Below are 15459 nucleotides of genomic sequence, written 5' to 3'. Positions count from 1 at the left end.
TTGTTGAGGACAGGAAACTGTGGATATCACTTATCCATGGAGGCTCCAGGAGCTGGAGCTGACTCTATGGAACACAGACATGCAAAGAGGACAATGATGATTCACTTTAGGACCAATGTCCATCTAAGGCCATTTAAAAATTATCTTATACCACTCAATACCACTATGTATTTTATCCTGTTAATGATTGCTGTATGATTTATAGCCATGTGAAAGGGGGATAGGAAAGAAATGAGGAAAGAAATGGGAGGGAGTATAGTATTTCATAATTCTTATAGTGGTTGCATTGGAGTGACTGGATTATAAAGAATTTACCCTAATTCCTCTATTTTCCCACTTTTGGGGTAATGCTATATTTCAAAAATAAATAAGCTCATACTTTTCTTAAAATCGAATTATCCAAAGATCAACTATCTCTGCTTCAAATTATTCAACCCGTTCTTTACTCTCTTACAATTCTACTTTGCTGTTTCCATTTTGGCCATTGATCTCCTCCTTTATTCTGTTAGCGAAAAGGATGTGAGACTCATTCTAGACGGTATTCTGCCTCTCCTGGGGCCTAGCCAGTGTGGGAGGACAGGGCCAGTGCATCAGAGCTTCCAGTAAGCAGCTAACTCCCAGGAAATACAGTGGAAAATGAAAGTTTTGGAATTGGGAATGTTGAGGAAACTTCTGGAGGTTTAGGGATTATCGAGATCAATTTTAATTACCTATAACAATATGGACTTTTGTTACCTCAAAAATCTTGGAGTTGCCATTAATTAAAATTACATTTGGGTGGTCCTGACCAGTTTTGCTCAGTTGCTCGGGCATCATTTTCCAAGGCAAAAGGCCTCCCATTCAATACCTGTCAGGACACATTCTTGGGTTGCAGGCCAGTCCCCCGTCTGGGTGTGTGTGAGAGGCAGTCAATTGATGTTTCTCTCTCTCTCTTTCTCCCTCCCTTCCCTTCTCTCTAAAAATAAATAAACTCTTTAAAAAATCCAACCCTGCCACTCCCCACCTCTCCTCCATCCCAACCTCAAACCATGTAATCGTTCCTCCTTTCCTTCAGGATAACATCCAAACTTCTCAGTATGGCATTCAAAGCCTTTCAGGATCTGGCCTCTGGGTATCATTTTCACATCATCTCTTACCAGCTCCTATACACTCATTGGCTTCACTTCTATTACATCAAACTTTCTGGATTACCTCCCTGCAGTTTTACAGTCCAGTTGGCAGAAATTATTGCCTCCATCTGGAACACCTTGACCCTTCCATCTGGGGTTGATAGATTCACAAATGTTGATGAAAGAGTTTGCATTGTGTTGTGGCTTTGGTGTAAAACATGAGACTATTTATATATATGCTTTTTATACGCAGCATTTCTGGAGGAATGTACAAGAAACAGGTAATATCCGATGCCTTTGGAAAAGAGAATTGTGGAACTAAGATGTAAGGGTGGGAGAGAGACTTTTCACTCCACGTTTTTTATGCGTCTTTCATTCATATTCTGAACCTTGTTATCCTATCAATAATTTGACTAAAGCTAAAGATATGCTTGCTCTATATAACCCAGAAATTCCACTCCTTGTCATAGATCCAAGAGAAATAAATACATATGTCCAGAAAAATATATATACAAGAATATTTATAGTAGCTTTTCTCATAATAGTCAAAAACTGAAAACAACCCAAATGTCTAAATAAAAGAGAAAGTAACGAAATTTAATACATAGATATGTATGGGAACCCCACACATACATGAGAGAGTCAGAGATCCCACATGCATGAGGGGTTCCTGAAGTATATTTATTTAATGAAATAAAATAAAATAGCATAAAAAAATAAACCAATTTAACCATTAGCGACATAGTGTTAAGCTAAAGAATCAAACACAGAAGAGTAAATACTGGATGATTATATATATTTCAAGTTCAGAAAACAGGCAAAATGAATCAATGGTGATAGAACAGATTACGGCAGGCCAGGGTCAGGGCCTGGAGGGCTAGCAGGCAGGCATGGGAGGTACTGACTGGGAAGGGGTACTTTTTGGTTAGGAGTGTTCTGTATCTTGAAGTGGGTGGTGGTTAAGTGAGTATATACCTGTGTAAAATATACATATGCAATGGATACATACATATGTAAAAACTAATTGAGCTTTACACTGGAGATTAGTAAGTATATTTTACTGTATATACATTGAAAAAATTTTAAAAGTTTTTAAAAAGTATATATGACAAGTATATATTATCAATTTGAAAAATGTTGATAAAATAATTTTTAAAAGTTTCACCCAAATGTTAGGTGATTTTGTCCTGTACATGAAAAAGTCAATGCAACGTATATACTGAGTCAATATAAAAACAGAACAATAAGAAAAATAGAAAAAATTTCTTTATACTATAGAGAAAAGTTTGAAGCAACTGTTGATTGTAAAAATAAAATTCTGATTAAACCAAGTATAAAACATAAACATAATTTTCTATCATGACTCTAAGGTTTCAAAACTGTAAAGCAATGCTTCAGGCCAGGGGCAAAATGGTTCTTTCACAAATTTATTAAACAACTTTTAGAAATGTAAGCGAATAAGTGGAATTAGACTGCCATTTTATCAGGAAACACCATGGTAACTGGGAGAGAGATTTCAGTTTGTGGAAAAATGGCAGCTAGACATGGAAGTGACAAGGGCAATATTGAATAAATAAGGTTTATCTGGTCTACAGAGAGACAGAACAATGGTGATCTTTGTAGGAAAAAGAAAAACAAAACAGAAAAACTAGGGAGGCAAGAAAAAAAGGCAAAGAGACAAGGTTCTGGGCATCCAGAATATTTACAAGTGAATTTAAAGAGGCATGTGAAACCCTGGCCAGGTAGCTCAATTGGTTAGTCATCCTTATATGCCAAGTCTGTGGGTTCCGTCTCTGGTCAGGGCACATATAAGAAAAAACCCAAGAATGCATAAAATAAGTAGAACGAGTCCAAGTCTCTCTCTCTCTCTCTCTCTCTCTCTCTCTCTCTCTCTCTCTCTCTCTCTCTTCCTCCTCCCTTTCTCTCTAAAAATAAAAATAAAAAATTTTAAAATGGTATGTGAAATTGTAAAATAAGCTGCTTTAGATTATGCCTGCTGAGCTCAAGAACAAAAGAAGGGAGGGGGAGAGGCACCCAAAGTGAAAGAAACATGTGCGGTGAGGTGCCCACAGGAGGTGTTCAGGTTGGCCCTCCCCACTCCTCAGTTTTAATTATTGAACATCTCATTTGTCGGGGGTTTTTTCCCTCTTAATGAGTTCTTTTTCATTTAAATTAAAAAGTAATAGTGCCTCATTGTAGAAAATTTGGGAAATAAAATATTAAGGAGAAAGAAATTAAGAGTCACTGAAGAGATGACCACTGTAGCATTTCAGTACAGGACAATTTCTAATAGGCAGAGAATATCTAAACAAGAGCAGGTCAGAGGCTCTCCTGGCCTAGGAACCCAGGCAAGTGCATTATTGGAGATTTGTCATTTTTATTTTATTGGTACATTTTTCCTCACAAGCTCCGGAAGAGTAGATATTTTTGGCTGTGTTGTTCACTGCTGTATCCCAGTGTGTGGCACTTAATAGACACTCCAGAAATATTTGTTGAATTAACTATTTTTTTCATATTTTTAATGAAGATTAGCTGCTACTTATTTTTTCATTCTTAGTTAAAACATTTAAAAATCCTTTTCATGTTCCAATTTATGGCTTTTCTTGTTTATCAGGACAATCTGCTTATTAAGTAAAAAAGTCTATTGTAAACAAAAGCTTCAGGATTTATATTACTATAACTTTGTATTTGTTCTGTGATGCCTTGAGCACTCTCCCTCAATAGTTGCAGAAACAATTCCTTCCATTCCTTATGTTAATTTATTGTCCATATAATTTACCAAATAAAACCTGAAAACCAATTTAATCTCTATGGCATTGCAGCTCATTTAAAAAACTAACTAGGATTTCTTTTTTAAAGTTAGGACATGCCTTAGAATAGCAAAAAATGATGAAGGCAAGTTGGATGATGCTTAGAAGTCTAGTGAAGGAAGTTGAGAATATTGCATATTCTTGCAATACAAATTTTTAGGGAGGACAGATGGAATTACTCAAGTTTGAAATAGAGCCTGAATTCTATAGTCAACATTCCCACTCTTGGAATTAAAACAGAACCCTTGAAATCTTTCAGAGTCAGAGGTAGTCAGGGCTGGGGGCTACAGCACAGTTATTTGGCAGGGAGGTGTAGTTAAGCAAAAGGGGGTTTATTGGCTCACATAACTGTGAAGTCTAGAGGTGAAACTACGCTGGGCATGGCTGGGTCCAGGGGGCTTACACAACGTCAGGGTTCTCTCTTCTAGCATCCGTGTGATCAAATCTCAGCAGGCCAATTGGTCCTGCTTGGATCGTGTAACCTTTGCTGGATCATAAATAGTAAACAGAGAATGAGGTATTTGAACTGGGAGGCCAGGGCCACATACCCACCCATCTAAGGAGGGAAGTAAGTCCAGCCTCACCCAAACCAAGTGAAGGGGATACTCCACAAGGGGATTCTGCCACCACTTGGAGTGACAAAGGGTATTGGTGACAATGTTGAGATGTAACTGAGTGACAAAGGGTATTGGTGACAATGTTGAGATGTAACTGAGACCATGCTTCTGAAATAACTCCCTCCCTACACATCTCCTTACCCTTGTGTTCCAGGAAATGGCTCACTGCGAAGAATCTTACCCTCGTGACTGAGATAAGACTCGCTGGTGAGCCCTTATCTACTTATGACAAGCAGACGCTAAATATTTATTTGTTGTCTCATAAATAATTAGCTGAATTGTTTGTTCCCCTCACCAAGCTGAACAAAATGCCCATTAACTTACCTTGATTAAACTTCAGTCAGCCTTTTCTTCTTCTCCCCAAACTTGATCCTGAAACTTGGCCTACCTTTGGTACAGTCATACCTTGGAGATATTGCAGATTTGGTTCCAGACCACAGTAATAAGGCCAATAAAGTGAGCCGTAATCTTGCTGGTGGAGGGTGTTGCTTCAACTTGTTTAAAAAAAAAAAAAAAGCAGCAGCAGCAGCTGTGAATGGCAATTAAGGGAAGTACCCCTGTTTTATAACAAGGGACAACCCCACCCCAACCCACCCTTAACATCCCTTCTGCACATCAGCTGACCTCAGGGGAAAACATTCCCTGGTTAACTTCCTGATAACTCTACCCACGCATCCCAATCCATCACACCTGGCTCTTCCCATCCTGTTTACTCCTCACCTGCCTGACCTTGGAGATGCTTGCCAAGTTTGCGGTGTGTGATCAGAGCACTCTCCCCATTGCAATACTCCCCACTCCTCACTGCAATAGTTCTTTATGATAAAAAGCTCACCTTCCTGAGCCCAGATTTATTTTATATTTGACATTTGCCAAACAAACAATAGATGTCTACCACAATACTCTATTATCCAGTCTGATGGGTCTCAAGGGGATGAAAATTAACTACAGTAGTCCCTCTCTATATCGCGGTTCACTTATCACGGCCTCACTGTATCGTGGAATTTTAAAAATATTATACTTAATTATTTATCATGGATTTTTTCGCTGTAAGGTTAATAAGGGACCGGGAACGGTTTATAAGGGTATGGGAGGAGTGTATAAAGCCTTAAAATATATGTAAATACTAAAATAAATGTAAGGTTCCTACTTCGCAGATTTTCACCTGTCGCGGGAGGGTCTAGAACGTAATACCCGTGATAAGTGAGGGAATACTATTTACCCCTGCTTCCTATCCTCAGTTTTGAATCAGTTGAGAAGTAGAAATAGAAGCCGGAATCAGGCAGTAAGAGCTTAAAATGTCAACTTCAGTGATGGATGAATAAATTTTTTAAATGTGGTATATATATATATATATATATTAGAATATTATTCAGCCTTAAAAAAGGAAATATTGACACATACTACAACATGAATAAAACTTAAGGATATTTGCTAAGTGAAATAAGCCAGTCACAAAAGGACATATATTGTATGATTGCAGTTATCTGAACTATTTAAAGTAATCAGATTCACAGAAACATGAAGTAGAATGGTAGTTTCTAGGCGCTGAAGGAAGAGGCAAACAAGGAGTTGTTGAGTAATGGATAGAAAGCTTCAGTTTTGCAAGATGAAAATGTTCTGGAGATTATTTGCACAACAAAGTGAATATAATTAACACTACTGAATCATATACTTACAAATGACTAAGCGGGTATATATTATGTGCTCTTTTATCACAATAAAAATATTTTTCTAAAAAAGTAAGCTTTATTATTACAGTTGGAGAATGTGACAGATCACTCGTCAAACTGCTTACTCATACTTCACTGCTTTAAAGTAGGTTTCTTAAACTTCAAACCTTGTTTCAGGACAGGGGCTACTCATAAGGTTATCTCAGGGTAAGTTCTTAAGGACAGGCCATTCTGAAGGAAAGAGCTGAGTGACATGTTAGCAGTTTCTTCCTTCGGTCTTACCAAAGAAGGGGCTTTTTCCCAAGAAGAGAATGAACAAGGGAGAGAGGCCTGAGTCTCCCAAGTTGTTCCTTCTGGGAGGAGACAGATTCGAGAGAATAAGCATTTATTCTTAACCCGTCTGTTAAAAAGAAAAACACATAGAATAGTGATTTTTCAACTGGTATGCCAGAAGAATTTTTAAAACATGCACTACCTGACGACTTAGTCAGTGGCATTGACCTCTTTTCTCTTAGACTGTCAAATAAAAAATGAGAACAGCTAACAGGACAGTGACTATCCGGTCTTAAACCATAAACATAGAGGTCATATAATAGAGTTGCATCTTATTGGTCACATTGCATAAAAAGATTTTGTCTCGTTGGTAGCAGAAATCTTTATATACTAGCATAGGCACCTGATTTTTTAAAAAGTCACTTTGGAACAAAAAGGGTACGTAATTACTATTATTATTATTTTTTAATCAAGCAAAATTATATCGATACTTATATTTTTTCAGATCAACAATATACGAGGTCTGTCCAGAAGGTATCATGAAAACTAGAAACATTTATTGAAGAAGATACAAGATACAAGAAACATTGTACATAGGACAATGACGCCTCAATCCCCTTCATAGTAGGCACCTTGGGACCTCACACAGTTCTCCCAGTCACCATCACCTGCCCCTTTGTATTTTCCTGAATCTTATCAAGAGTCTGAAATCTCTTTCCTTTCAAAGGTGATTTTAGATTTGGGAAAAGCCAGAAGTAGCAGGGCACCACATCTGGGCTGTAGGGGGGCTGAGCCACCTGGGTGATCTGATGTCTCACCAAGAAACTGTGCCTGAGATGTAATGCATGAGCAGACACATTGTCATGATAAAGCTGCCAATCACCAGTTGCCCATAGCTGTGGCCTTCTGAATCATCTGAATAGTTTCCCTGTAGGAATGTTCAAGCGTAATGTGAAATCTGATGCAGATTCGTTGCTCTACTCCTTCAGCATTTTAAATGTGACAGCCAAACAGTGCACATGCTCACTCAACGGCACCTACCGCCCCAACTGACTAGTAGAGTGAAGTCGTCATTGTTCACACATGCACATTCCAGTCCACTCCTTGGCTGCCAGGTTACATCGATGTCCTGCAAACTGTTCTCATTATATTAACAATGGCTGGACTTATTCTGGACAGACCTCATTCATATATATATATATATATTTCTTTCTTTTTTTGGTGTGCTGCAGAATTTTAGTAATTAGTTTATGTGTATTATGAGATGAAAAAGGTTGAAAATTACTGCATTAGAATATAGATGAGGAGGTAATATGAAAAACTTAGAAGTTTTTAAAAGTTTTATTGTTAGGACAAGAGGCTTTGGAGTCATCTTTCTCTTTTCTCAAAAACAATTTTATTGGTATGTTTTTTAAAATATAATTTTGCTAACGTTGACTGTACTACATCTTAATAATCTGATACACTCAATTTACTAAGTGGTTGAAAGGGGGAAAATAAAAGGGATTATATGCAGTTTACATTTAATTATCTTAACTACTTTCTGGCTTTTTGTCATGTAAGTTTCATTAATCCTATCATTATAGCTAAACAGTTTCAAAATACTTTTAATTGATATTAATGTGAAAGCAAGAGGATGATTTTGCACTATAAAGCAGACATCTGAATTAAGTATTTTCATTAAAAAAAAAACTTCTTGGGCACAAAGAAGTCAAGGTCAGATACAAGTAAATCAGATATATTAGATTGGATACACATTTTTAAAAAATGTTTAATTCAATTCACTATAGTACTGAGACATCCCTATTTTTTCCAACATGTCTATGGTAGAACAGATTTTATTTTTCTAGGTTATCAGAGGAGAAAATAGAAGCATGCTATGTTAAATTATGTGCTTGGGATCATATATCCAGGGAATTTAATACTCCATTCTTTCCTCTTTGTGCTCTCCAAAGAAACTATGTTTAAAATTACTTCTCTCTCACTAACTACCTTATAATAAAGGGATTACCTTTTAAAAGTTGCACTTATCTGCATATTTTAAAGAGAAAAACTTATTCACACTGAAGTATAAATTATACTTCAGTTTTAAAATGTAAAGAACATAAAACAAGGTTGGAAAAAATTTCCTCTTTAAGAACTTCAGACAAATAAGTGAGTACATTCAGAGTAGGCTGTGGAAGGTCACTTTGGATAGCGTAGAGTAAAACATTTTGCATCTTTTTTAAAATGATGGATACTATTATGTAAAAAAAAAAAAGTATATCTGCTATCAACCCAATGCACATTTGGTTTGAATACTTTCTGTATCCTCAAAGACATTCTCTAAGGAATTAATCCACTTAGGAAATTACTTCCTAGAACTTGTACTAAGAAATGAAAGGGACTTATCTATCACATTTGCTCTGAAGGGAAAATGGTGTGCTTTAGATAAAACGTTACAGTGACCAAAATACCTCCCATCTGTCAACTTTATGTTCCTCTCATTTAATTCACATCATGCACTTTGGCAGGATTCACGGGAGAAAAGCAGACAAGACCCTATTTTTACCATTGCTGAAAGCGTGCCAAATTGGCAAGGGGTGGGACAATGGGCATTCACACACAGCACGAGTATAAATTGGTCCAGCCTTTCTGGAAAGTCATTTGGCAATACACAGGATATCAAAACTTTAAATATGCATATGCTTTGGCCCAGAAATTCAACTTCTAGGAACTTATTCCAGTCAACAAACTGGATAAATATGTAAAGATATATATAAAGGACCTCCATGAAGCACTGTTTGCAATAAGGAGGAGTTGGAAATTATCTAAATCTTTTATTGCTGGAGGACTGACTAAATACATTATGGTGTACCTATGTTTTTTTTTTTTACAATTTAATCAGTCAACTTTTATTTCTCAAACTGAGTCATTGCCCTGTAAGTTAATCAGAGCCTGAGTTCTAAAAATCAAAAGAACTAAAGTTAGCTATAGACCTTCTAAGTTTTCTTCCCCCACTGCCCCCATCCCTAATTATCTTAGCTCCCTTGTTTACCTTTTTTAAAAGTTAATTTTTCTATTACAGTTGACATTCAATATTATTTTAGATTAGTTTCTGGGGTACAGCATAGTGGCTAGACAATGATATGCTTTACAAAGTGATTCCTGACATCTCAAGTACCTACCTGAGACCACACATAGTTATCACAAAATTATTGACTCTATTACTTATGCTGTATTTTACATCCCTGTGACTATTTTGTAACTACCAATTTGTACTTCCCAATCCCTTCACCTTTTTCACACAGGCCTCCATCCCCCCTCCACTCTGGCAATGTGGTGTATCTATTCAGTGGAGTATTTTGCAGTGAATTAGAATGACCATATATACAATGGCCCCTCAGTATTCACAGGGGATTGGCTCCAGAACTCCCTGTGGATCCAAAATCCTTGGATGCTCAAGTCCCCTATATATAAAGTGATGTAGTATGCGCATATAACCTACACATGTCCTACTGTATACTTTGTTATCTCCAGATTACTTATAATGCCCAAAACAATGTAAATGTCATATAAATAGCTGTTATACTGTATTTTGGAAAAAGTGACAGGAAAAAATAGTCTGTACATGTATGGACATGTTCAGTACATAAAAGACACTCTACACCACTAATTATTAGAAAAATGCAAATCTACAATGAGATGCCACTACACACCCATTAGGATGGCAATTATATATTTAAAAAAACACACAAACAAACAAACAAACAAAAAACAGAAAATAAGTTTTGGCCAGTACATGGAGAAATTGGAACCCTTCTGCATTGAAGATGGGAATGCCACTGTGGATAACAATATGGTGGTTTCTCAAAAAATTAAACATAGAATTACTAGATGATCTAACAAGTTCACTGCCAGATATGTACCCCACAGAACTGAAAGCAGGGACTTGAGCAGATATTTGCTCATTCATAATAGTATTAATCACAATAGCCAAAAGGTAGAAACAACCCAAATGTCCACTGATAAAAGTAATGGATAAATAAAATGTGAGAATACACACACACACACAAAGTGGCTCTAGTAGTGCTTAGTTGTCTTTAACTTCATTCAAAACAATTATTTTTTTAGATTATATTGTGATACCTGTTCTATCAGTGTACATTTTTAAAAAATTATCAAAATTGGTGAATTTTTGTGTTACCATTTAAATATGGAAGCTGGAAGAAAATATTATGCTTTATTATTTCAGGAAAGGTAAAAATAGAACTGAAACACAAAAAAATATTTGTGCAGTGTATGGAGAAGGTGCTATGACTGATCAAACATGTCAAGAGTGGTTTGCAAAGTTTTGGGCTAGAGATAATTTGCTGGACAATGCTCCACTGCCAGGTAGACCAGTTGAAGAGGATAGTGATCAAATTGGGACATTAATTGAGAATAATCAACATTATACCACATGAGAGATAGCTGACAAACTCAAAATACCCAAATCAATACAGTTATTGGTGAAATTTTAAAATGTGTCTTTTATTTTACAGGGAAAACCATACGAACATTTGACCAACCCAATATATATATTACTCAGTATTAAAAAGGAAGGAAATTATGATACAAGCTATAACATAGATACATTTTTGAGGATGTTATGCCAAGAAAAATAAGTCAGACACAAGAAGACCAGTACTGTGTACCTCCAATTACATGAGCTATATAGAAAGGTTAACTTCCTAGAGACAGAAAGGGGAACGCTGCTTGCGAGGGGTGGGGTGTGTGGAATGGGGAATTGCTGTTAAATGGGTATAGTGGTGATGGTTGTATAACGTGAATGCACTTAATACCACTGAACTGTACACTAAAAAATGGTTAAAATGGTAACATTTATGTTATGTTTTATTTTACCGCAGTAAAAAGAAAACCAGTTATTTTCTATGTAGAGGTATCTATTTCTATCATGACTAAGAAAGACCTAACTTATCGGAAAAATATCTACAGACATTAGAAAACAGAAAACTCATATAATCTCAATTCACTTCTCTTAGTCACAGTCTGACCTACATTGGAAGGTATAAGTGATATTAATCCAAATAATAGGAATTGAGTTAATCTTCTTCATTTCCCTCAATCCAATTAGGTTACTTATATATGACCCTTATTTTCCTAGATTATACAGATACCTGAAAGACAAGGAAAGATTATGGGGTACTGACAAGCAGATGTTTACTCCAGACATGTCAGCTCTTCCAGCCCACCTGAAATAGCCTGGCTTGGAAAGCGAATAGAATTCTTCAGGTTTTCAGAAATAGTCTGCCTCTTACTCAATTGTTTCAGGGATGGGCCAGTGGGGGCCACTACTGCTGTGACTCCAGTCTGTACCACTCTCTTTAGCATTTTCAACAACCTGAGTTAATGGTCGCAAAAGGAACATGGACCCCTCTCTCCAGAGTGATGGAAAGTTTCTGTCCTTTTCAGGGACCCTCTCTTCAGGGTAGGAGCAGCTTTCAACTCTCCTGATGGGAGAACTTTATTCTGGTGGGGAGCTCTTCATCCTAACATCTCCTCTGCTGTTTCTCTCAGTTCCCATCATAGACAGGGCTCATCTGGACAGAAACCCTAAGTCCAGTTAACAGCGTGAATACTTGGGGACCAATTAGCCTTAGGGGTTACCATTAGGACACTAATAGTTGGAAGAATTCACTTTCTTTCAGCACTTCTCCATGCTTTTCATATACTATATGCGACGCACACAGAAAGAGAGAGATTTATTGCAAGCAATAGGCTTATGTGATTTGGGAGCTAGCGAGGCAGGTATAGAATCCACAGGGCAGTACATGAAAGAGCCTGGAAGGTAGGCTGGAAACTCTCAGGAAGGAGTGGACACTTCAGTCCACAGGCAGAACGTCTTTTTCTTTGGGGAAACCTCCATTCTGTTCTTGGAACTTTCAAATGATAGGATCATAGCCCAGTCAAGTTGGCAAACAAAAAAGATCAGCACACCAGTTAAGTATCATTGATGATCTGTCAAGTATCTGATTTTAGATTTGGGATCTGAGCCTCTGAGAGAAGATTCTTGCCCTAGAAAATAGGCTGTGGGTATTTATGTATGTATTTATTGCTTTATGCCATGTCTCCCAGAGGGAGACACATGCAGTATAACCATCTATATGCCTCAGTTCCTAAGATCTTAAAAATGTGGGAGAGACAGAACAGAAAAGATATTGTCTTGGAGATGTATAAATCTGTAAACAAGTGAGATTGAGGCTTCTGGTGAAGTGCTCAAGGGTGCTGTTGTGGAATCTAGGTAGGGCAGAGGTTAGGGGAGGTGGCATGCCTCATAAAAAGATAAGAGACTTTGGAACCAGACATACCTGGCTTTGAATTATACTTCCACTATTTTGCAAATGCTGAGACCTTAAGCACATTGTTTGTTTTAATAAATTCCTTTTATTGAGGTATAATTTATACACAATATCATGCACCTATTTAAAAGTATATTTCAATGTTTTAACAAATTTATATACCTGTGTAATCATACACATAATCAAGATATAGAATAAGTTCCTTGTACGCCATCCCAGTCAGTTCCCTCGACACACCAGCCCACGGCAGCCACTGACCTGCTTTCTGTCACTATTCATTGATTTATTAATTTTTGACAAATACTTATTGAGCAGCTATGTGTCAGGCATAGTTCTGTGTGCTGGGCTATAGCAGTGAATAAGACAAAAATAGCTGCTATTATGCAGAGGGAAATAGAAAGTAAACAAAATATATGAGGAAATACGTGGTGTGTCACAATGTAGTAGCTAGACAAAGTCAGGGGAAATGAGTGGGAGAGCTGGAGTGGGGGTGGGGCACGCATTGCTTTCAGCAGTAGGGTAGTCAGAGAACACATCACTGGTCAAGTGATGTTTGAGCAAAGATCTGATAGAGTGAGGGCATAAGCCATATGGAGAGTAGGATAAGAATGTTCCAGATAGAAAGCTCAGCAAGTACAATGACCTGACATGGTGGTGAGTGCTGCTGAGAATCCAATGTGGTTGGAGTAAGGGGATAATATGAAAACAGATAAAAGTAGTAAAGAGGTCCGGGTAAGATAAGGCCTTATAGCCACTGTGCAAACTTTGACTTTTAATCTTAGCATAACAAGGAACCATCACAGGGCTTTGAGCAGAGGTGTGACATCACTTGCCATGTTTATTGAAAAGATCAGTCTGTCTGCTGCGTTGGGAATTGACTGTAGGGGCCAAGTTCAGAATTAATGTGAAGTGCCTACATAGTAAATGTTCAATACGTTTTAGTTATTTGGAGGTTATTGGTTTCTTAGCAAATGAAGCTATGACCTCTTTTTGTTTCTTTGTTTCTGCGTAGGGTAAATACTGATTTGTTTATTTACTTAAATATTTGGGGGGCATGGCTATACTAGATGCTAGAGAATAAAAGTGGAGTTAGCCCTGGCTGATGGGGTTCAGTGGATTAAGCGCTGGCCTGTGAACCAAAGGGTCACCGGGCCGATTCCCAGTCAGGGCACATGCCTGAGTTGCAGGCCAGGTCCCCAGTTGGGGGCATGTGAGAGGCAACTGATTGATGTATGTCTCGCACATCAATGTTTCTCTCCCTCTCTTCCACCCTCCCTCCCTGTCTCACTAAAATTAAATAAATAAATAAATAAATAAATAAATAAATAAATAACTAGCAAATTCATAGAAACAGAAAGTAAAATGGTCTAGGAATGGGGGAAAGAGGAAAATAAAAAGTTATTGTTTAATGGGTAGAGGGTTTCAGTTTTGCAAATGAAAAATTTCTAGAAATCTGTTGCTCAACAATGTAAATGCACTTTACTGAACTGAACATTTAAAAATGCTTAAGCTGTTAAATTTTGTTATTTTTTTTACCATAATTTAAAATATTGAATAGCAAAAAAAATTTTTAAGTGATTATTATTACAGGAAATAAACAAATTAACAAGGGAAATATTAGGAAGAAATAAGTACTTATGATGAAAAAAATAATGGTAATGTGCTATAACTGAAGGGATACTTTAATTTAATGATTGAACTAGCAAAAAAAGTGTGACCCTACTTATAGAGAGGTATATTTAAGTTTCTGCTGTCTGACTGGACCCTAAGCACTTACAAACAATATCCCAAATAATATGAAAAAGTCTTCTTTTGTCCCCTAGGATGTGTAATCAACTCTATACTTTAGAAAATAATGCCATTTTTTGCCCTACTAAAAAACTAGATGCATGTACATATATGTATGTGTCCATATGTGTACATGCCATGCTAAACAGAGAAATGTATGATTGCTCATCCAGCATCCAGGTAAAAGGATGTAATTTGGAGTGACTTTCATTTTTGTACTTTTCTGTATTGTTTAGATTATTTAAATAATAAGAATGTAACATTCCCCTAAAAGAATAAAGCTTTTTAAAAAATTTAAATTTAAATTTAACCATATAGCTCTGCTGGATGAGTTGATAAGTGGGAAGTGCTTAGAATATATCTAGAAGACAGTAAGTGCTAAATAAGTCTTTTGCTGCTATTATTTTGATTGTGACTATCTGGTAGGTTCTGCTCTAAGTATTTTATATGTATTTTCTCCCTTACTTCTTACAGAGAGGTTATACCAAGATCACACAGTTAAGTAAGGAGACCAAATATTACAAAAAAATGGCTTTTAACACCTTTAACACAGATGGCTATTCAAAATATACGAAGACGTATTGCATACGAAGACGTATTGCTGATCATATTCCCAACTGATACTATAAATATGTAACTGCTTTATATGATTCAAAGAATTACTTATAAATTCTCATAAGGTTTCTGGAACTATCATTTAAAGTAAATAGGTTAAATAACTATACATTCTAAGACATACATAACTTATATAATGAACTAAAATTGGTACTTCAAATTCCATAACAAAATGATTAATAATAGTACCAGTTAAAAAAAGTACCAGTTTGCCCTTGAATAACAATTTATATTTC

Source organism: Furipterus horrens, unplaced genomic scaffold (genome assembly GCF_987537825.1).
Source record: "Furipterus horrens unplaced genomic scaffold, mFurHor1.1.pri manual_scaffold_5, whole genome shotgun sequence".
In the NCBI taxonomy this organism is placed as follows: domain Eukaryota; kingdom Metazoa; phylum Chordata; class Mammalia; order Chiroptera; family Furipteridae; genus Furipterus; species Furipterus horrens.
The sequence above is the reverse complement of the archived record's forward strand: the minus strand, read 5'-3'. Positions refer to the sequence as shown.